General features: G+C 42.5%; 1 long non-coding RNA gene across 1 annotated transcript; it reads right to left on the bottom strand.

Annotated features, from left to right (window-relative positions):
- Window positions 1-18,813: 18,813 nt before the first annotated feature.
- Window positions 18,814-21,868, bottom strand: LOC119150383. The gene is made up of 2 exons (XR_005105043.1): window positions 21,482-21,868; window positions 18,814-21,080 (listed from the first exon to the last, which is right to left on the bottom strand). It is a non-coding gene; the product is annotated as an uncharacterized LOC119150383 (long non-coding RNA).
- Between the last annotated feature and the right edge of the window lie 4 nt (window positions 21,869-21,872).

Below are 21,872 nucleotides of genomic sequence, written 5' to 3' on the forward strand. Positions count from 1 at the left end.
GTATAGAGGGGATTTACCCTATAGATCTCAACTTCACCATCTCTCCCTTCTGTAATTCCACATGGCCAGAGCTGTCTATCCAAACGTAGCCTTCCTGCCTCAGGTTGCTTCATGTTTATCAGCAATAACATCAGGGGAAACATGAGAGTTTAGGTTATGCATCAGTATTTCAAAAAGTAAATCATAGAATATCTCAAGTTGGAAGGGACCCATAAGGATCAAGCCCAACTCCCAGTAAATGCTTAAACTAAAGGATCCCAAGGGTGATCCATCCTCAAAAAAATGCTGAGAAGATGTAATTATTTTCAGAATTGCTCATCTAGGTTCTTCTGTCAGGTTCCCTGTCCAGAAACCTAATGGACAAAAAGTGTAACAACAGAAAAGTGAACTTTCACGCCTACTGCTTTCTCACACATCGGTGCTTATGAAACATTTCATTCAATGTGACACAAAATGGTTTGTCTTCTCTTTCAGGGTGAAAGAACATCCAAAGATTTGAATTCAGCTCCATTTGAACATCATCTGCTGAACTGTCCTCTTCAGCAGCTGAAGCAAAAGACCATTTATATCACCTTATCAACAGGTCCCACAGGCACCAACCTCCTTGGGCACTCTGGAACCAGCAGCATCCCCTGGAGCCCAAACACACTCCTGGTCTGGGGGAAGAATCTCTTGTAACTGAGCAAACCGCTTACCCTCAGCAACCCACTCAAACCTTGCCTGTCACCTTCCTCAATCCCCTGATGCTCCAAACACCAGAGAACTATTCTGCCTGTTTCCCATGGAAATGCAGGCGATGCCATCTCTTTGCACATGTTTATGCCCACAGGCATTCTCAGCTTTCCTGCCTATTTGCAGGCCAATTTCTGTCAAACACAGCAGAGGTTGCGTTATTACAGTCTGTTATTAGGTCTGGATGGGTCTGATATAAGCATCAGCCAGTTGGGAGAAGGAGTCTGTGTTAGTGCTCCCACTGAATTAAATTCCTGTTCAGTATCCGAGGGTCCACCTAGGCAATGCCCTGAATGCAAAGTCTGTTTTGGACAACTCAACTTACAAAGTAGCCCAAACCCAACCATGAAGGCAGGCAGGCAGGATTTGTCTGTTCCACTCACATTTTGATACAGTGACAATGGAAGAACTGTGTGAGGAAAATGAAAAAGTGATTTTTCCTAGGTATATAAAGTTTGTCTCACACCTGATGGCATCTGTGAACAACAAATGTTCATAATATTGTGAGCATGAGAAGGAGTTTCTTGTTAGCTACCTGCAAATGAGGTCAATTTCTTTCTTACGTGGTTTTGACAGGCTAATATTCACGCTCCGCTTATGTGAAAGCTATGGACGCATGGCTTGTCAACAGCCTGGATTTTTCAGATTTCTCACACACTAGACTGAACTGCCTGGGAAGGCACCTTCCTCTTGTGGGCAGCCGAGCCCTGGCCCCCGCACCAACACACTGAACATGGGGAAGTGAGCAGAGAATCCACTCCCTGCCTGGGCAGCTACAGCCACGGTACTGATGGGAGCAATACCCCAGTTTATGTCAAAGGCAACTTTCTGGCCCTGCACAGCGAGGGGTCTGAGCCAGACACGCCAACTCTTACTCACGCCTGTGCCCAGCAGCAAAACAGCCCTGCAGCTCTGACACACTAGTGAAAAGAACTGATTCCTCCCTCCTCTGTGCACACATCAGGTATTTTATTTTACTTCTAGATGCTTCCCTCTGTAGTCAACACCAAGGTCACGTCAGCATTTCTAGTTTGCTTCCTCAGCTTGAGATACAAGTTTGCTTACAGCAGTTCACCTTTTGCCATTTCCAGCTCTTCCAACACCATCAAAAATACGTTTACCTTTTCTTTATTTCCAGGCAGTAAAAGACAGACAAGTACACAAACCTGCCAGTGTCAACAACTATTATGACTAACATAAACACTTACAGTTGGTTTGGTACAATATTCCCTACAGACATTTTACAGTTTATAGACTCCTGTTTGTTGATTCTCTGAAGTAAGTTTTGTCAATGCAAACTGGAAAGTCAGTTTGTGTTTTCAGGGTTTGCTGTCTGGTTTTTGGTTGGTTGGTTTTTAAAACCATACATTTCCCCCTTTCTCCAGATTACCCTTCCTCTCTTCCACCCTAATACAAACATAATCAAACTTTATAAAATATTTGCTGAATGCTATCTAATATTACATATGATAGGTACAAAGCAAGTTATCCCCTGCTATGCTTTGTAATGTCATATTTCATTCTGTACACAGCAATGACACTATTTGTTTTGTGCACTGCTGTTGCAATTGAATTGGCAGTTGATAATCAAACTCTTACCAGCACTCTCCCAGATTTGTATACCTATATCAAACCTACTCAAAAATTTTCACCTAAATAAGTTGTGATGGGTTTTTTTTCTTCTTCCTTTAGGAGTGGTAGCTGCTATCCAAAAAAGGTTTTCCAGCAAAGACAACGCCAATGTTAGACACAGTCTAAGTTTTACTGTTACCTACACAACACAACCACAGAATGCTGTGGAGCAGACAGAAATCCTTTCTGACAGCTCAGCCTCCAGGGAGTGTTTCTGCTGTAAAAAAAATATTTTAACCAGGCAGTAAAAGAGGCAATAGAATCCCCTGCTGCGCAGCTAAGCTTCCTCTCCCACCACCTTCCGCAACCTGTGCGATAGCTCCGTCTCTTCAGTTGCTAAATTCTTGCTTGTCAGCAAACCCACTGCACACAGCAGTGCCACGTACTGAGTGCAGCCCCAAGGGCAGAAGCAGCACAGGGCACTGTCCTGCACCCACACGCTTCTGCTCCCACACCTGCAGCGCTGCAGCTATCCCGCAGGCAGCTCGCCTGCCGGCCGCAGAACACACATCATCCAGGACCAGCTCTCAGACCAAGCACTGCAGAAAGAACACTTCAAAAATAGTCAGACTCACGGCTTTTAGGTATAATAGTATTACCTTCAATTAACCCATTCATCACAAGTAAGTTTTGAAGTAGCAATTTCCAGTAGTAATCTAAACAGAGGAAACTGCCTAGAGAGAAAAGAAGGTAGCATTCTGTAAGATAAAAAGATGTCCCTTTGGTGTAACACTTGACCTACCATGCCTGTGTTGGTCATAAAAAAATGTACCTTAGTTTCAGATCAAAGCTCCAAAGCTACTAAACATACAAAAAATATTACTAGCTCCTCCAGCTCTGACACTTTAGGTCATCTTGTTGCTTTTACTCCTTGGTATTGCCACACATGAACCATGCTATAAATTTATTTTGTAGAGTCAATAAATGATCGTTTTCCTATGCCACCCTCTTCCAAACAGTGTATGTGTGTTCTGTATGCCAGAGACATGAAAAGGTCCATAAGACAGCAAGAGACTATTCTGGTGTCTTTGAATATTCCGGACAGGGCCCGGTGGGAGGCTTACTGCAGACAAGATAAATAAGATGCCAACCAAACAACGACACCCCTGAGATGCCCAGGCCTCAGCCACTGCAGAAGGTAAAGACAACGATGATAATATTGATGTTTGTCAGCTACAGTCTGCAAGCTTGTACAACATCAAAATCATGCCAACAGGAAAATGATGTATTGAGCTAAAAAAGCCTGTTACTCTTCAAGTGGAGTATGCGAAACAAGTAGAGACTTTTACTGGCAATTATACAGGAACTTTACCACTCACTTTGCTAGGTGCCTTTTGCTTCTGCTCCATCTAAAGAGACATCCTGTTAATTTTTCTTTTTCCTAGTTAAGTACATCTCTTTAATAGGAGCTTCCAAGACCTGTAGTTTTAAGAAGTTATAGTCATCTCAGTCTATAGAAGAGGTAGATATAACCAGTTGGATTTCAAAAAGTGCTCAGCATTTTGAAATTAATTGCATGTTGCCTTTTTTATTTTTTATTGAAGGGGATCTTTAAAAAACCTCAGAGAGGGTGTCTCTTTTATCAAGATGCCAAAAAATCACGGTATTTTTACGCGAACTTCTACCTTTCTGATCAAAAGGCAGCTCATAATTTGGGAAGAAAAGTCAGGCTCCCACTCCTATTTAAAAACATAAAATAAAATGCAGGGAGCAGAATTTCTGCTAAGCTCTGACTCACGGATGGAAATGAAGCTACGCCACCTGAGAACACAGACCACTCATCATCATTTATATTTAATTTCTATACATTCTGTCAGATTTCTATGGCAGAAATCCCCGTTCTCTGGCAACTACTGAGCATTCCAGATGTATCAAACTCAGCACATAGGTGAAAGAACAGGACTTGGATGAACTTGGAAAGAACAGACTTCCATGTGTGGCAGCCTCATTGAGGTGTAGACCCTATGCGCATCCCCATGGCAGGCCTCAGGGAGGAGGACCTTAATAAATCTTGAAACTGCATCCGTGCTGAACTAACAAGCCATCTTGCCCTTCACCTTATGGAAACAGGATTTAACATGCAGTCTCCCAGCTTGCAGCATTTTCAAGAAGCCCAACTCACCAAATGACGAACCCAGAGTGCTGAAAACTGATTCTTATGGTTGGGTTGCACGGAAATGTTCCACAGCATCCTCTCATCCACCCAATTCCCACCCCCAGGAAAGAACCTACAACACCGAGAGCCACCCTGGGCTTTCCAGCAAGGGATGAGGCCTGACCTCCCCTACAACACTCATGTTGTTAAAGTAAATAGATCCCCCTTTTGCATGTCAGCCATGAGGTTGTGATTTAAGGAGACCTTGCTGCTGTTTTTGCAGGAGGGGCAGCAGCCCAGGTGTGCAGCTGCAGCTCACTGGCGGGTCATTTCAAACACAGCTGTTCGCACAATGTGCAAAGCTGGCAGAGGCAGCAGCTCGATTGCTTTCCCCCTCTCTGCTTAGCCAGTGTGCTTTGCTTTGCATTTCAGCTGTGCAAAGTGGGCACACTTGGCTAGTTACCCCAAATGAGCTGACAAACAGTAACACACTAAACTGCTTATTGTGCTGCATTTGATCATGAGCTTATACCAATAATATTTTGTTGGCTGCACAAGGAGCAGCACTGCAAAACAAACCTGGCTCTCTTAAATAAAGGAGCTGTTGCTGGAAAAAAAGGGGGGAAGAGGAGATTGTTAGGAAGCTTTTTGCAGTGCCCTGATCCTTAGGAAAGTTGCCTTAGTATGAGCAGCAGGACTCCAGGATCCGTCCTGTTCCCACCTGCTCTGCCCAACATCTGGTGTTCACACAAGCTACATCCAACTTTAGAGAAAAAGATACTTTCATGCTACTATAACTGGCAGAATGCATGTTTCTCAGGTACATACACACAAATTACCATAATACCATAACAGTTTTAATCTCACAAGTTTATAGTTCCTAAAAATTTTCCAGTTGGATATGAGATCCCACAAGTGTGTTCCTCGTAGCTATTTTCTGCAGTTATCCTCAAAGCTGTCCGCAGACTGCTGCTGAAAAGCAGCGATGTGAAGCAGCAGTGCAGTACACACAGGCCACGCTCCCGACCCACAGTTTGCATCTTTTATTTCTACTCCAGAAACCACGTTAATTTCCAGCAGCTCACGTCCTTACCCAGCTAACGGAACCATGCTACCTTATCTTTGCATTGAGCTCTTATCAACTGCAGTAGGCATCAGAAATTAACATTAAGTAAATCACATCTTCAGAATGGAAAACCCAAATGAAGCAGCTGTTGCATTTTTAAACTTCCCATAATCCCAAATAAATATTTCAGTTAATGAGTGTGTCTGTGATAATGAAGAGATGGCAGGTTTGTTAGGAAATATGTAACTATCTGAAGAGGTTATAATTTGTAATTGTGTCAGCTTTGTACTTCTCTCTGTTCTCCCAAGTAACTGGTTTCGAAAGTCTGGTATCTTAAAATTTTTCCTTTCTGCCCCGCCCCCCCCCCCCCCCCCCCAAAAAAAAAAATCCATTTCATAATATAATTCCATGCTGTTTTGATGTAGCTTTTGTGATTCTTCTTTCTCACTTCACAATTTTCATTTGCCATGAAAACAAGACACTTACAAATTTAGCATGCATGTATATATGTGTGCTTGTTTAACTTTACGTAATCTCACCCTCCCATCATCCTCATTTTGCTGTGACTAAAACAAACCACTTTTCCACTTTCCATTCCAAGAAAATGTAAGCTAATCAACAACAATACAGTGCTCATGATGGAATACAGCCCCAGGCACCAGATGGGCAAGAAAAGGACCCATCTTTTAGAAGAAGGAAATGAGCAGACTTCAGGAACATCCCCACAGAGTTTACAAATGCATACATCTTCTTGATGCACCGGCCATTGATTCAGAGCCTGCTGTACATAAACTGTCTAAAATTAGAGGATCCAGCATTACAATTTCTTCTCACTAAAAGAAAATGCATTGAAGAAAATTATGACTATTATCATAACACTGTGAAACCCAATGAAAATGCTTGTATCTAGTATTACTGAAAACTTTTACATTCTTATAAAATATTCTCCCCAGTTTTATTTGACATTATTTTATCATCCTGTTCAGTGAATATAGCCGTATTTCTTCAGCACATTAGTAGTATTGGATTTCTAAATCACATTTTAGTAGCTGACAAAACACACACACAAAAACCCCCAGTATCAGTAACAATATAAACACCGAATGGAACAATTTCAAATGGGTCAACATGCCAGTAACATTTTGTATAAACATAGCACATGTAAAAGGATCACTCTGGATATTTACTAATCATGTGATAGGTATTAAAAAACTGAAACATTTTAAGTCACTTCCCACAAAGATTTCCTAGAGGGCTTATATGCATAAAATTGTCATATCATGATAAAAAAATAGGTCTAAAACATTTCACCAGTCCACCACAGTGACACAAAGCAAAATCAGCTATACTTAAGGTATGCCAGCACAACTTGTTCTTAAAAAAAAACAAACCAAAACACACCATCATCACCTCAAAAAAATCCAGGGACAGGGAGATACAGGGATTCTACAAAATTCAGTGACTACCTATGCCTCCTACTTACAACGTTTTGGTTATAAGTGGATATAAACCTCCTTCTTGCAACATATGCTTATGTTCTGTTCTATTCCCAGGGTACATAACAAATACCACCCGTATTGCCACACAAGTGCGCACACAAACATGAGGAACAATGAACAGCTGATTTAAATTCTGCATGTGCAACATTTAATGCAAGTTGTAAACTATAAATACCAGCTGTGTAATGTTTACTTGCAATATAAACTACTTAAAAGATTCAAGTCAATAGTAACCCTGAGGATTAATATGCATGTATTCCCTACACTGCTCTGTCAAACCAGAGCCTCTGTCTCATTTAAACTCACTTATTTCTGTAGTTCTGCAGTGTGCCTGAAAGTGAATTACAGAAAAAACACAGATATTAGTATAATATAGCCATCACCTCTGCAGCAATGGCATCTTCTTGAACAGGACCTCCCTCTAAGCATCAGCTTTGATTTAGAGTGCAAGCTCTCCATGAAGAATTTGGTTTCAATCATTTCTAGAAGGCACTTAGCAATGGACTATCATTATTATCACAGTGTTACCCAAGATGATCACTGTCAGAGTTCCATACTGCAGAAAATTATGCTCCTTGACTCAGAAACTGTTGTCTAGTTTAGTTACTAAACACATATGGCTTGTGGAAGGTAGAGAAAGGTGTTCCAGCAAAGGAAATATAATTAGCACAATGAGGATCATCAAGCTGCCAGTACGTTACATTTAATTTTACAAAGCTGTTTTACAAGAAGAGAACAAAGTGATTAGGGAAAAGAAAAAAATAAACCACCAAACCAACCAACTAACCAAAAAAACCCAACCCAAAATACACAAAGAAACCTTACTGAGAAGTCATCCACCAATACTAGAATACTTGCCTGCACTTAAAAGGCACAAAGCAGAAGAACTGAAGTCAGTTTCTACTCTGCAGTTGCAACAGCCTAAATATTCAGAGGCATCACAAAATGTTTATCATGGGCAGGATTTGCACGCTCCTGCACATGAAAGAGGGATGAAAGCTGGCTACATCTCTGCAAGACTGTCAGTGGAACAGCAGCCTACAAGCCATGCTGAAGAGTACGTGTTTGAGAAAGCATCACCCAGGTCACAACCATATGGCTGTGTTAAAGTACACAAAACTCTGCATACAGCAGTACAGACACTACTTACCCCTTCTTAAGTGCAGCTCTAAGAAATGCTTTGTTCTCCATGACCATGAGGTGGTGAAATAAAAGATCTTTGCTACCCACCTCCTTCATAGGAGACAAGCACTTCCATCTTCAAAGGATTATTGTCACAAGTTGGATATTCCTGAGTACCTAAGCATTGCTACATGGTTTTGACAAGCCTACTGAGAGCTGTTGAAATATCATTAAAGTTTAACAAAACAGATTGCTCTTGAGCAATAACAAACACATGTTGCCCTAGTACCCTCCCAAGCAAAGGCTGGTAATGAATGGAAAGCCTACAATAATGAAAAGCCATATTTTAAATGCTAATGCAAGCTTCAAAAATGTGATATGGGAAAAGTGACAAAGGTAGTTTGTTTGCAGGGGGGTGGATAGGTGGGTGTTTGAACAAAGGATTAAAGTTAACTCTATCAAATGAATCTACCACATTAATACAACTAAAGTACTCTTTGAATCCTGTGTGCTACTCTGAAATAAGTTAGTGATTACAGACAAGCCAAAAAGGACCAACCAGTTTTGGGACATGGACCTCTCCAAGTACCTACTGTTTTCTGAAACAGGTTGTTCAAAACTACGCAGTTTTTAGACAGCAAAACCAGTGAGGGTGGTGCTACCTAAACTTAAAATTAATACATGAAACCACAGTGCATTTCTAACCTGTCTTAGGGGTTCTTCCATTCTCTAGATGACTCTTCCAACAAAACCTGCAGCTTTACATCAGGTTACCCCGAGCTGTGTGATCTCCAGCATTAGAGAACCTCAAAGCTCAACTAGATGCGACCTTAGCAACCTGGCTGTTTGCCTCTGAGCAGGAGAACGGATCCAGACAGCCTCCAGAGCTGCATTCCAACCTGATACCACAGCTCTAAAAAATTTCATTTAGACAAAAATCCATTTTTGTTTCAGAAAACAGTTCTCTGCACAAAAAATGGTAATAAATGATCACATTGTATCAAAGTTGTAGGTGAGAGACAAGTACCACCAAAAGGAGAGAATAAAAGAGCTTTCTTGCAGATATTCCCAAGCTATACTCTTTAAAGAGCATCTCTGCACACGCACACACACATGGCCCAACATGGAGCCTGTAAATTCTTCAAGTCTCGCTGCCTATGAGCTCATTTTGGCAGAGAAATTATTAAATAGAGCTGTAGTGATTATATGTCCATCTCACACCAGTACTAGAGGAGCTTAATTTAATACAGTCCTGGTTAATAAACAGAAAACAGATGAGACAATTTATCTCTGTTTACTACAAATTCCATGGGGAAAAGAAGACTTTATCAAAACTGTTTGTGTCTTTAATACTGCACTGAAGTCTCTAGTAACTACTTTGCAGATCCTAAGGCAGAAGAAAATCCAATCATATTTTGGCTTCTAAGAGTAACGCAAAAGAATTCCTTTTCTTTCTGCTTTGTTATCCTCATTAGAGATCACACAAATAGTACCGAATGCCTTTGGTAGCCTACATGCTTAAGGAGCCAGGAGGATGGGTGACGTCTGTAGACTCTGCTTTTGGATAAATGATGTCAAACTTTTCCACCCCAAAAATCTAAGGAACAGGCCAGTTTAGAGCACACAACACCCTTTCCGAGGTCTGGAACAGAAGCTTACCATAAGTGACAGGATCAGCTACATCACCATGGTCGTACAATGCATTTTATAACCCTCTTCACACTTTGGAGACATTAATTCAAACCAGCTTTTCAAGGGGAGAAAGCCCACCCAGCATGTACGCAATGTTAACCTTCTCAAACACATTCTGTCAAACTGAAGCCAAAAAAAATACGAAACCTCAAAATACACTCCATGCATCCATGCCTGGAGGTGTCAATCCAAGACAGCAAGCAGGTGCATTATTTAGCCCAGTTTAGAACAGCCCTTACCCACACGTGTAGCTTTAAAGCACATATGTTTAATCCTGTGATTCTTTAAGTACTTGAAGACAGTGAGATAATTTTGATTCCACATTAGTCATCTTGCTTACATGCTATATTCCTTCCACTATCCCACATCCATCTCTGCCATTAAATTGTAGGTTTGCGCCGGAGCAAAGGACTACTCCTGCTCTGCCTGCATGCAGCCAGGCACACCAAGGTCCACCAATTAGAGGCCATTAGGCCCTAAAATAACACCAATTTTATGTGACAAAGGAATAAAAGGAAATCTTTGACTCAGCTTTAGAAGGTGAGTTAGAAAACAGCATTCAAATGATAATGAGTTTGACCAGTATTTTCCAATCCATATGGGCCAGAGGTGTTCTCAGTTGCTGAGAAAAAATAGCCCATGGGCCACTGAGCTCAATAAACCTCCCCTTCCCCACACTTTACTGGAGCACCAGCACAGCACACTGCTCACGTTGAAGGCTTTAGAAAGGTGCATGGCAGAATTTCACCCCAGGTGAATTTACACATTGGATTCAACAGCAGAGCACGCTGCTCTAACCAGGAGCTACCACTCAAGAGCTGGGAGCCAACAGCCACTTCCCAGGCACAAGGAATACAAGGGGCTATTTCCCCCTCGCCGCCCAAAGCGGACCAAACCCCTTCACTTGCTGAGAAACAGGCTTGTAGATTTATTCACTAGACCCTGCAGAGCTGGATGGGGACACAGGAGCAAGGCCACGCCACCCTCTCCAAATGAGGGGCAAATATTCCATCCCATGTGGTGGGGAAGGAGTTACTACCCCCAAAGGGACTGAGGCCAAACATTCCCCACAACAGCCTGCCTTCCCTCCATTAGCATCAGCTCTGAAGAAACAGCAAACTAGATTGCAAGGATCAGAAACAAAACAAGCTGCTTCTGTGGTTTGCCTTGCTCAGAGGCACTCTCCTCGCTGTGACTGATGCGGCCCTGCTGGTGTCACACTGGGCTACTTTATGTGCATCTATAAACTGCTATAATTCAGCACAAATTCATTCTGGGGAAGATTTTGGAAAACAGTGAAATGGTAGCATCCCTCAAAAAAAAAAAAAAAAAAAAGAAGAAGAAGTTATCGCACTGGCTATGACAGAATTCTAAAGTATTTCAGCATTAGTAAGTGTTACACAATGCATCATCTGTATAAAAACACTGAACCAAGAAAAATAATACAGGAATTCTTCATCAGAGTTCACTTTTCAGGCCTTCCACAAACACCCTTAATCTTTGTTCCTATGGATTCAACTTAACCTTTTGGAAATGTTACAGCTAATAACTTTAAGAGAATAACAGGAAAACATTCCTTTTCTTGACGTTTCTGCACCTGACTCCTCCAGCCTCTCCCTCCTGCCTTGCCATTGCTTTTGACACCACTGATCACTCCCCCCTCACTGACATCTCATCTTCCTTGGGCTTCTGTATGGTCTCTTAGCTCACAATCCTGTTCAGTCATGACACTAGTGCTTCTTCTCCTTGCTCACACCCACCAGGGGTCTTCAAACGCACTAAACATGCCCCATTATCAGCTTAGGGAAAAGACCTCTTACCCACTCATTTAAAGCCAGCCTCAAGTTTTGCCCAAGTTTCAGGCAACAGCACACACCAACATTGGCAAAGATCAAAATCAGACACTAGGTTGAACTTTCAGTCTCTGGCAGCCACATCTTCAATCAACTGAATGTCATGCTCCTCCAGCTCTGAAGGGGCATCCTCTCTTGTGAAAGTTATCATTACCCTGGGTCACCAACCAAAAAAGCCAATTACCCTCTGCAGCAGCACCCGGCATAACAGCATCACCCGTGTAGGGAGCAGGAACTCAGGTGGAAGGAGCTGCACTGCTGCAATTGCCATCTTCTTGTTTATACAGTCGAGCTAGTCAGGGTTAAATGTTTAAAATAGGTCATTAAATGCCAAATTTTTACTTTCTTTTACTTCCTTTTTTGAAAACCCAGTTTACACTTTTGATCAGAGCCAGTTTAGAATCACCTTGCAATACAGTTCAAATGCTTTTCTGTCATTTTTCTTGATGGCATGAAGCTACTGTCTGAGAAACTGGTCCTTCAAAACTGCCTGTGCGCATGTCTGTCACATTAAATATGCTTCATAAGGGAATTGATGTAGCATCATTAAACAGTGCAATTAACTGTCCTAACTACACAATTACACATGTACCCTAACCACATGAAGAGCTGGACAATTTCTGAAAATTCATTTAAATTACTCAAGAAAATTATATATAAAAATACAGATGCTTACGATGGGAAAATAATGATAGGCATCCCAAACAAAAGCATAAAAGAAACAATATTTAGATATTGACTAGGTACCACTCCAAGCTCACTGATGACAACTTCAGTCAGTTTTGGGGAAGCAGCTGTAAGCAGCCAGCTAACACACCACACAAATGTGACCAGGAGTCACCTTTGTCACGCATCTCCAGGGCCAGCCCTACTGAACATACAGCAAAAGGTCACACATGAGCAGAGACATGAAAACAGGATCTTTGCACAATACGAGGGAAGACTTTTTCATGAAACAAGACTGCACAGATTAAATTTTAAAGCCATTAATAAATCTTCTAGCATTTCTACAAAGGTGCATACCTATACTATCCCATCCATCTGGAAGAGAAAATAAACACTAGCTATTGTCTCTATAAACGCTGATCACCCTTTCTCCCTTTATTTGATGGCCAAGACCCCCCAAGAGGTGACAGCTCTTTAAGGTGAAGTTATGCTCAAATAAACAGTGTCTATCAGAGGATCATACCCATTTGGAAATAAACCACAAGTCTTTACTGTTCTATGTGAACCACTGAGAGAATCTAGAAAAAACACTTTCCCAGTTGTTCATCAGTCCAGAATTCTATGAAATAACACTGCCTCAAGCTAGGCTAACCTGTCGCAGATAAGAATTCAGCTGAATCTTCAGCCAAATAATGCGGCTGCAGCAAGTGAACGTTACTTACTCTGCTGGAGAAGCAGCATTTGGATGACTGTTTTTACAAGCCAGCTGTACATTACTGCGCTCACTCTGGTGTATCCTATCACTCAAGCAAAGCAGACATCTCTAAATTAGTAAATTCATTTCCTCCCTTGTGATTACTAGTCTTTCTTGGTCATTTCATTCAAATAAACAAGGAATCCCTTTACATTTTGTACAATGCTACTGTAAAACAAGGTAACAACTCAGTACTATAAACAACGACGTGTCTGTTTCTGTAATTTTCCTAAATCCTTCTCTGGCATTTCTTGGTCTTACAGCGTATGTTCCTGAAGATCTGAAGAAATGTAGTATCTTTATCTTTGTTTAAACACTCAAGCCATGCAATCCCACAGCTGACTGTGCCCAGCAAAAAGAGACATCCTGCTGCAAAAGCAGTAGTCATTTTTCTGAAAACTTTCAGAAACATCTTAGTACAACTAGACACAGATTTTGATTAAATGTTTCAAAAAAGCACAGAAGTCATGCAGAAGGAAGGAGCGAGAAAGGAACAATGCTTTCCTAGGAGACCAAGTTACAAGCAAATACAAAAACTAAAACCCCTTAATGGTGCTTGAGGAAGAAGTGATCTATTCATCACAATATTTTTTTACTGTTTTTCTTTGTAGCTTTTAAGGCTATCCTTCATGTTTTGAATATGTTCCCAGACTTAAGTGCTGAAGATGCTTTGACGGTAACAAATTTTAGTTTGTACCACATTAAATGCAGCATAAAGTACGCAGTGGGTCACAAAAAGCTGTCCAACTGTGTAGTCTAGCTCTGAGTTAATTTAATTCACAGATGCACAGGCTTTTTGCACCAAACTAATAAAAACTTGAGTTGGCTGTCACAGAGGTATCCAACACAGAGCTCTAAGTCAGATTAACAGCAATCAATCACCATGCCGCATCCTTCACCTCTGCGTGAAGGAAGTTTCATCAGTGAAACTCCTTGTCACTGTTACTGTGCAAAGCCTGTGGCCTCTTCTGAGCTATGCCCATTGCCCAGAGCAACAGAGCTCCATCTTGTCTAGGATGCCTCAGATCACTACTGCATATATACCCTTAACTAATTTTCCTATAATAATGCAGGAGTTAACATACCTATAATGTTTAACACATGATGGAAAAGTTTCTGAAGGAGCTTCCGTAAAAAAAAGAAATTCAAGGATGTTGCTCTGGTAATAGATGGTATAAAAATACGGAATCCCAAAATATTCAGTGAAATGAATCTTAGATTAACAATTCTTTAAAATAAGTCCACTTTTTCCAAAAAATGGATTGTGTTACACAAATATAAATCAGGTTGCCACTAAGAGAAATTACTTGCTTCTGAAGTGACATTTGTCAACTAAATGAATAAGGACTATGACATCTGTAGGAACTGTGAAGCTGCTAAAGCTACACACTACTGCTTAACATTATTTTTCCTTCATATAAAGAGTGTCACAACTTGAGCATAAACATTGCTCTTATTAGGCAGAGAATGTCAAGTCTCATTGCTAAAATTACTGTCGCGACTCAGCATGAAAACAAGTATTGCCCTTTTGGCTTTCAGCGCTTCCATTAAAGTGCCCATTCAATACTCACATTAACTTTACTACAATGGTATTACTTAGGCCAACAAAAGGGGTATTTTATCTGAGTCTAGACAATGTTAAATTCCTTCTAGCACTGATACAAAATCATCAAAATATAACATCTGCCTTGTAACCAGCCCATAAAGCCTCAGACAGGCGGTAATTAAGCCCAGACTCAGGCGTACTTCTTGGGAGGCCACTTACCCATGCAAAAACTGGCCAAGGTCACCCCTGCCCCTCTAGTCATGGTGTCTGAACTAGGGGGCTGGGGGCATGAGGGGACCACAGGCTCTGGAAGAAAACCCATGCGCCCTGCAGCCCTGCTCAGAAGCTGTAGGACTGAGATGAAGATCACTGAAGGGCAATTTGCTTGCGATGTTTTCAAACATCTTGGACCAGCAATTGCAAATGTAATCCTTTTAAAAAATACACTGATCAGAGGAACTCAGATATATGCAAACACTAATAAAATACCCGTCGCCAATACATTTCCTGAAGCGTGGGCAGCCTGATGTACTCGACACATGGCATACAGCGCAGACACGTCCAAGAGCCTCCTGAACTGAAATACAGACACACCCCCAATATTGAGAAGCGATAGCCAAGGACCAGTCCTACAACAACATAAATCACATAGCCAGGACACACAGAGCTTCCAAAGCACCAGTAACCAGCTGAGGCAAGCTGGTGTCCTGAAGCTAAAACGCTGAGCTTGGGTAGGAGGCAGCCCCAGTCAGGGCTGGGGGACAGGGGGGAAAGCAGTCAGTGGAGGTTTGCCTGGCAGAGACCAAAATCTGAGGCTGATTTAACATTGATGAAGAACAGATGACAATCACGTTATCGACGAAAGAGAAACTGAAAGAGAAGAACAGCCTTAGATCACTAAATATTCCAAACCAATGTTAAACGATCACCTAACTGCGCAAATTTCATTTCTGGAGGACAATGTGAAACGACTCTTCAACACCACCCACAAAACCACAAATGTTTGCCTAAACGTTTAAACAATTTAGAAGCTCACACACAAACTAATGCCCATTTAGAGACAAAAATCAAAATAATATATTTTTCCAGATGCTCTACTGGATTGCTCAAGTTGTAATGGCACACTTACAAGAAACTACAATAAAAAAGGCAAAATGCTCATGGCAATACAGCATGAACATAGCACAAGAGCCATTAATATTGTTCTGCCAAAGAAAAATGTCTTACTAAATAGCCTGAAAGGACATCTGACATGCATCTTTTCCTGTTTTCAAGAAATATAACCATACATAAACCTGATATGATTACTTGCTAAATCTAATAAGTTTATTTTTCTTTGATGGTTGTGTGCTCCTTAGTGTGCTTTAAATGCATAATAAAAATATAATGAAAAACATACATTTATTCTGTGGCAACTACTGCATATTCCATAAAAAAGTAATCTTATACAGTTTAATTTTACAGTGTTTCTTAAACCTAATTCTACTTATTCACTACATGCAGAGGGTATCTGCAAAGGAATTTAATACTCTAGCATAACCCTTTTCTTCACTGACATTAATGCCAAATTTTCTCTTTACAATCATTGTCTTCTCCCTCCTGTAAGCCTAGAAGAGGAAAAGAAAATGGATTTAAGGTTTCCAAAGAGTCTCATTAAAATGTAAAGTCCAAATATCCACATAATTTTTTCCACGACTGCTTTAGGACTGTTGTGGGATTTTTCTTGTCTGGGCATTCATCTTCCATAACATTTCAATATCCTCGAGAAAACTCTGAACTGAGCTTAAGTCATTGTCACTGGTGATATCAGTGCATTTGTTTTGCATTAAGGGCATGCAAATTTGAGCACAGATGAATTAAAGACCACTTACTTTCCAAAAAGCATCTGTCAGGAGAAACACCAGCAAATAAAAGCCACTGACAGGAAACCCAGTGCAAATCTTTAGGATAAGACAGTCCAGAAAAAAACTCTTGGGACTGTCTCCCTTGTTCCCCCTTGCAGTGGAATTTACTATGGAAAATCATGCTTGCAGTCAACAGCCAAACCATCTGCTATTTTTAAAATATTCTTATGTTACACACATTTGTTTTACATGCCCTGCCATTCATTTAAAGCCAGGAAAATCTGCCACAGAATTCTTCATTATGTCAATTGAAATAAGAGCTTTTATTCACTTCAAGAGATGACAAGTAGTAGGGACTTGCAGATGCCACAACCTGCTCCTTTCACCAGACTCAGCATGTACTCCAGTTCTTTGGCTAGGCAGTGTTAAGCTGCCCTCCCGTTACAGTCACTTCAACTAGCCTTGATCTTACTTGATTTTATGAGGCTACTCATCCTTTTAACTGGAGCTATGCAGAAAACCACTTATCTGTGGTGCCAGAAATCCCGTGCCCCTAATTAGGATGTGTTCCCCCACGGAAGTCAGGATGAGGACATTTTCCATGGAAGGTCTAGTTCTTTCACAGACAAAAGGCTCTGCATTCCCACAATCATCCTAACAGTCCTCCACTGCATCTATCTCCATTTCCACTCACCTTTCGTGGGCATGCTTGCCCAGAACTTGGGGGGTGGGGGGGTGGGGGGGGTGGGGATCCTGATGACTCAGTAGAAATCTGACAGGTTTCCTGGGCACAGAGGCACTTTCCTGGTCCCAAAGTAGACAAGCACTGCATCTGTAATGCAGAGTGGTCACTTCAGTGCTGGCAATGACCAAAACCTACAAGCTACATTCACTTCTGTTCCCCATTGACAGGTTGAAGCGCTCTGAAACCCAGCACGCCATGGCTACAAAGAATGCTGACCATACCCGCTCTTCATATGAAACAACCACATGTAAGACAGTGCAGCGGATCTGGGCACTCTTGATACCTCTGATGCTTTCCAGGAACATCGGATGAGCTACACAGCACCCACGCACAGCAGTTCCGATGAGGTAGGAGGGAAGAGGCACCTCTTCTTTCCCAAGAATGATTCCTGTGGTACAATCCCGCGCAGCTTCAGCTGTGTGACTGCAGAAAAAAATGCAGGAAGCAGGATCGTTATTGCCTGCTGTCACGGTCCACACAGTGGACTCACGATGGTTCGTTTACTATGATCTTGAAGCGCAAAAAATCAAGGTGACCACGCCAAGGGGTTATGCTTCGATCAAACAGCACAACTTTATTGTTTGCCCATAAAGTGGCATGCAATAGATAGTGACAGAAAATGAAGAAAAGGTAAAGTAAAAAGAAAAGGAAAGAGGATTATAGCTACCACCACAGGTCCAAGGTGTCCCTATGTCCCAGGTCCAGGCACCATCCCGCTGGTCCTTCTGATCGTTGTGATCCTTGGTGGGGAAGATCTCCAAAGTTGGGTTTCTAAGGAGCCATCCTTTATGCCAAGCAACACACCTTGCTCCTCCTCTGGCCCATGGATTGTTGCCAATCTCCACCTTCTTGAGCAAGGTAACCAGTATGTCCAAAGAGGAGTGCCCGAGGCATGGTTTGCCTTAGAGGTGGGTGGCTTCAGACCAGGAGGTGTGGTTTTGTATTATAATGATATTATAATGAAGAAAGTTCACCTGAAGTGCAAGTTTTCTTGTTCGTTGTTACAGCAATGGTTGTGATCCATCTTCTGGACAGCTGTTATGCGGCCTTGTCGTAGTTGTTCCTTCCAGTGCCGGGTGGCAGGGACCAGCATAGTACTCCTCATACCATGCAGTTCTCCTTCCCAGAGTCTTTGGGTCTTGGTGTCCATGAGGACCGCACTCCATCTCCAGGTCTCTGTTAGCAATGTTGAGACAGTATCATTCTCTTTAGACTGACTCTTACAACGACCTAGCCGGCAAAATGTGATATAAACTGTTGGTGAAGAGCTAGTGAATCCTAGCAGCAATTCCTTGGGAAAGAAAAATTCCTCACCAAGTCATCATGGGAGAGGCTGGAAGGCTGGTATCCCCAGCAGCTGCAGGTTTGTTTGGAAGAGAACAGAGGGCCTCAGAGCAGAGGACCATAGCATAGCGTGGCTTGTGTCCTACCCTTGGCTCTTATTTGTGAGAAGGGATATTAAATTCCTAACAGCAATGGAAAAAGCAGTAAGTGAAAGCAGCCTGGCAAGCACTGTGCAACAACAGTAATTCACCACAAATGAAAGAATGGGTCCAAACACAGCAGCACTAATATAGAGATTTTATTTTGACTGTACTGAGTTGTACAGCACATTTTGTTTGTCACAATGCTATCACACTGATTTTAGAGTTTTTGGCCAGCACATTGTGATGCTGAAACTCACAAGAGCTAAAAGCAGTTTGGACTAAGGGCCTGAACGGAAGGGCCAGGAGTACCTAGTTTCTGGCTTCCTTACTGCTTGCAGTCATTCCAACATGGGCAAAACAGGAGCAAATCCAGTTTCTTCTGCCAGCCCAACGGTCACTCTTCCATATCTGGCAATGATTGCAAGGTACAAAGCAGGGGAAAATCTGAAGCAAGGTGCCTTCTCTTCCCAAAGCCATATTGGTTGTTCCCAGTATGGAAAAGAAGGAGAGTCCAAGTAAGTACAGCGTCTTCAGATGATGCTAGCTTTGTTTGCACTATTGGGGTTTACAAACCCAGAGGCTGACATCAAAGTGCAGAAAAGGGTCATTATTCTATTCCCTCCAACAGAGATGACAAACCATTAGCAAAAATTTTGGGAGATCACAACAGTGTAAAGTACTTTGCCTCATTAGTAGACCAAATGTCTTCACAGGTCCTCCCCACCACATAGGAAGTCTCAGCTCATGAGATGCAGAATATATCGGACACTGTCATTTAGCTGGAAAGAAACCTGCACTTCTGCAAAGAAATGCCCCGCTTTCAAACTCTTCTCCCTTGTTAATATCCACAGATTTCTTAGAAAGGAGGCAGGATGGATACTCCCCGAGGAATCTAGGGATTAAAAGCCCCTTTTCTTTCTAAAGCTTACTTTTTTTCTAAACCCAGTTCCTTTTCTTTAGAATGAGCTGGGATTCCTGCTCTCTATTTTAAAGAAGTAGAGAAGCAACTACAAATTGGCAACTCTGAACTCTGACCACTGTACAGGAGACAAAAAGACAAGTCAAATTCAAGAGGCATTTTAGGTAGCGCTGGGGCAAGTCAGAGAGATTGTTTTCACCATGAACAGATGCCACACGTTGTGTTTATCACTGTAGCTTGGCTGTACATGCTGAAGTGAAAAGCAAAGACCATAGTGTCTATGTCAGCCAGTGTCCTTCCCCACCCCCATTTTGGTATCGATGCTTCATTCTCCTTCTTCGGGTTACATTAAGTGCACAGAAATATATAGCAGCATTTGGACTGAAGCCCTTGCATACACCAGACAGTACATTCCAGGAGGTAAAACAACACCTTATGGCCTATACCCTCAAGGTATCAAGTTTTCAGGATAAAGAGCAGTAGGAAGTGGAGAGCTGAGGGCAGAAAAGGGGAGGAGGAGCAACACAGGAACACAAGTTCTGTTTCCATGCCAGGAGAGGATCAGGGTGCCATTCCTGTGTTAGCACCAGGCTGTGATATGACCGCAGACAAAGCAGACGGGCAGAGCAGAAGTGAAAAAGCCAGTCCCCCATCTCCCTGCAGCAGTGGGGTCAGGGGCAAAGTCAAGTGCGTTCACCAATCCCAGCAGAACGTGAAAACGGGCAAAATCTGCTTGGCCCATTTTCAGCTGGAATTAATTTCTCTTCAACACACAAGAGAAAATCAATTAGTGATGGCTAATGAGTCTTGTTCACCAGGCTGATCGCAAATCACACTCATGGAAAAAGAATCTACAGAACTGAGAGACACAGGCTGAGGCCCTTCCAAAGCACGCGGTACCACCTGGAGCCTGCCCTCTTCCTTCTCGTACAGCAGCCTGCCTTTGTAGGGGGAGTTGGTTCTAAACATGCCTTTCTATTGCTATTGCTTTGGGGGTACTTTGCACAGGCAGTAGCTGTGAAAACACTGCTTTCCAGCCCACAAAAGAGAGAGGTTGCAATCCTCTCTTTAGCTCTAGATCATCAAGACTACAATGTGTGGGCCCACCAGTACCAGAGTGGGGACACACACCATACCCTCTAATCTCAGCTCCTCTGCTCCAGACTGATCGTAAGACTGCTGAAGACAGTGCATTCAAGCTTGGTGTTCAAGTGTTGCACCAAAAGCCTTCACAATTACAGTGGAGGCAGAGTCACCCTTCAAACCCATGAGAGAAAAGGCTGGGCTTAGACAGGTCCCTTGTCTGGCATTCAGCTGGAAGCTGTGGTGATGGGTTTCTTCAGATGTTGGCTCATGAGCTCCCTGGCATGAGACACTTGGATGTGGTCATCACAGGAGTTACAAACGAGGACGGGGTTGTACAACTGCTGATCAGGGATGGGTAACTTCAGATGGCAGCAACCAGCACAAAACACATTCCTACAGTTCCTGTCAAGGAGCAAGAAAACCAGTGAAAAGAGACCTGGGAACACCACAGCAAAACTTCAGCAAGCACACAGGATCCAGTTTAGGGATGAGGTACCAGCCTTACTTACGATATATCAACAGGCTTCTTAAAGTATATACTGTGGTCTCCCAGAGCAAGCCAACTGGCTACCACTAAAAAGGTACTAATGGGCATCACTACCTAGGAGAAGGATCACAGGCCTTGGAAAAACAGAAACAATGCAGAATGGAAATCGGCAGGGAATTCAGGCGGCCTGGCAAATAAAGACTTAAAACTTTCTCCTGGGAGCTCGAGGGAAGAAACATTGCAGACAGGCATTTTGTGAGGTTTGTGAGAAACAGGCTGAGAAGAAGAGTGGAACTACAGTGATAGCATAGTTTACCTGCGGTGATGCCTCCGTTTGGCCAGCCAGAATTCACAATCGCAGTTAAAACAATGAGAGGCCATGTGGTCTGCAACCCAACGTGTGACCTAGGGCAGACACCAGTCCTCATCAGCTTTCAGTTTGCAACATGACAACGACCAGGTCTCAGGGCCCCAGTGCAGGCTGAGCTGGCTTTGGACCACAACAGGCTAGCTCAGAGCGAGCCCACCCCACAGGTCCCTTTCTATCGGGCACTGCAGCAGCAGAGGATGCAGAGGATGTGTTAAAGGACAAGGGTGGCTGCTCTCTGCCTTGCTTCCAGATCACACTCTGCTGCCATAACCACCACAGTTAGCTGCAAAGAAACCCTCCCCTGCTGCATTACAACTGCCATAACAGAACACATACC

Source organism: Falco rusticolus, chromosome 6, assembly GCF_015220075.1.
Source record: "Falco rusticolus isolate bFalRus1 chromosome 6, bFalRus1.pri, whole genome shotgun sequence".
In the NCBI taxonomy this organism is placed as follows: domain Eukaryota; kingdom Metazoa; phylum Chordata; class Aves; order Falconiformes; family Falconidae; genus Falco; species Falco rusticolus.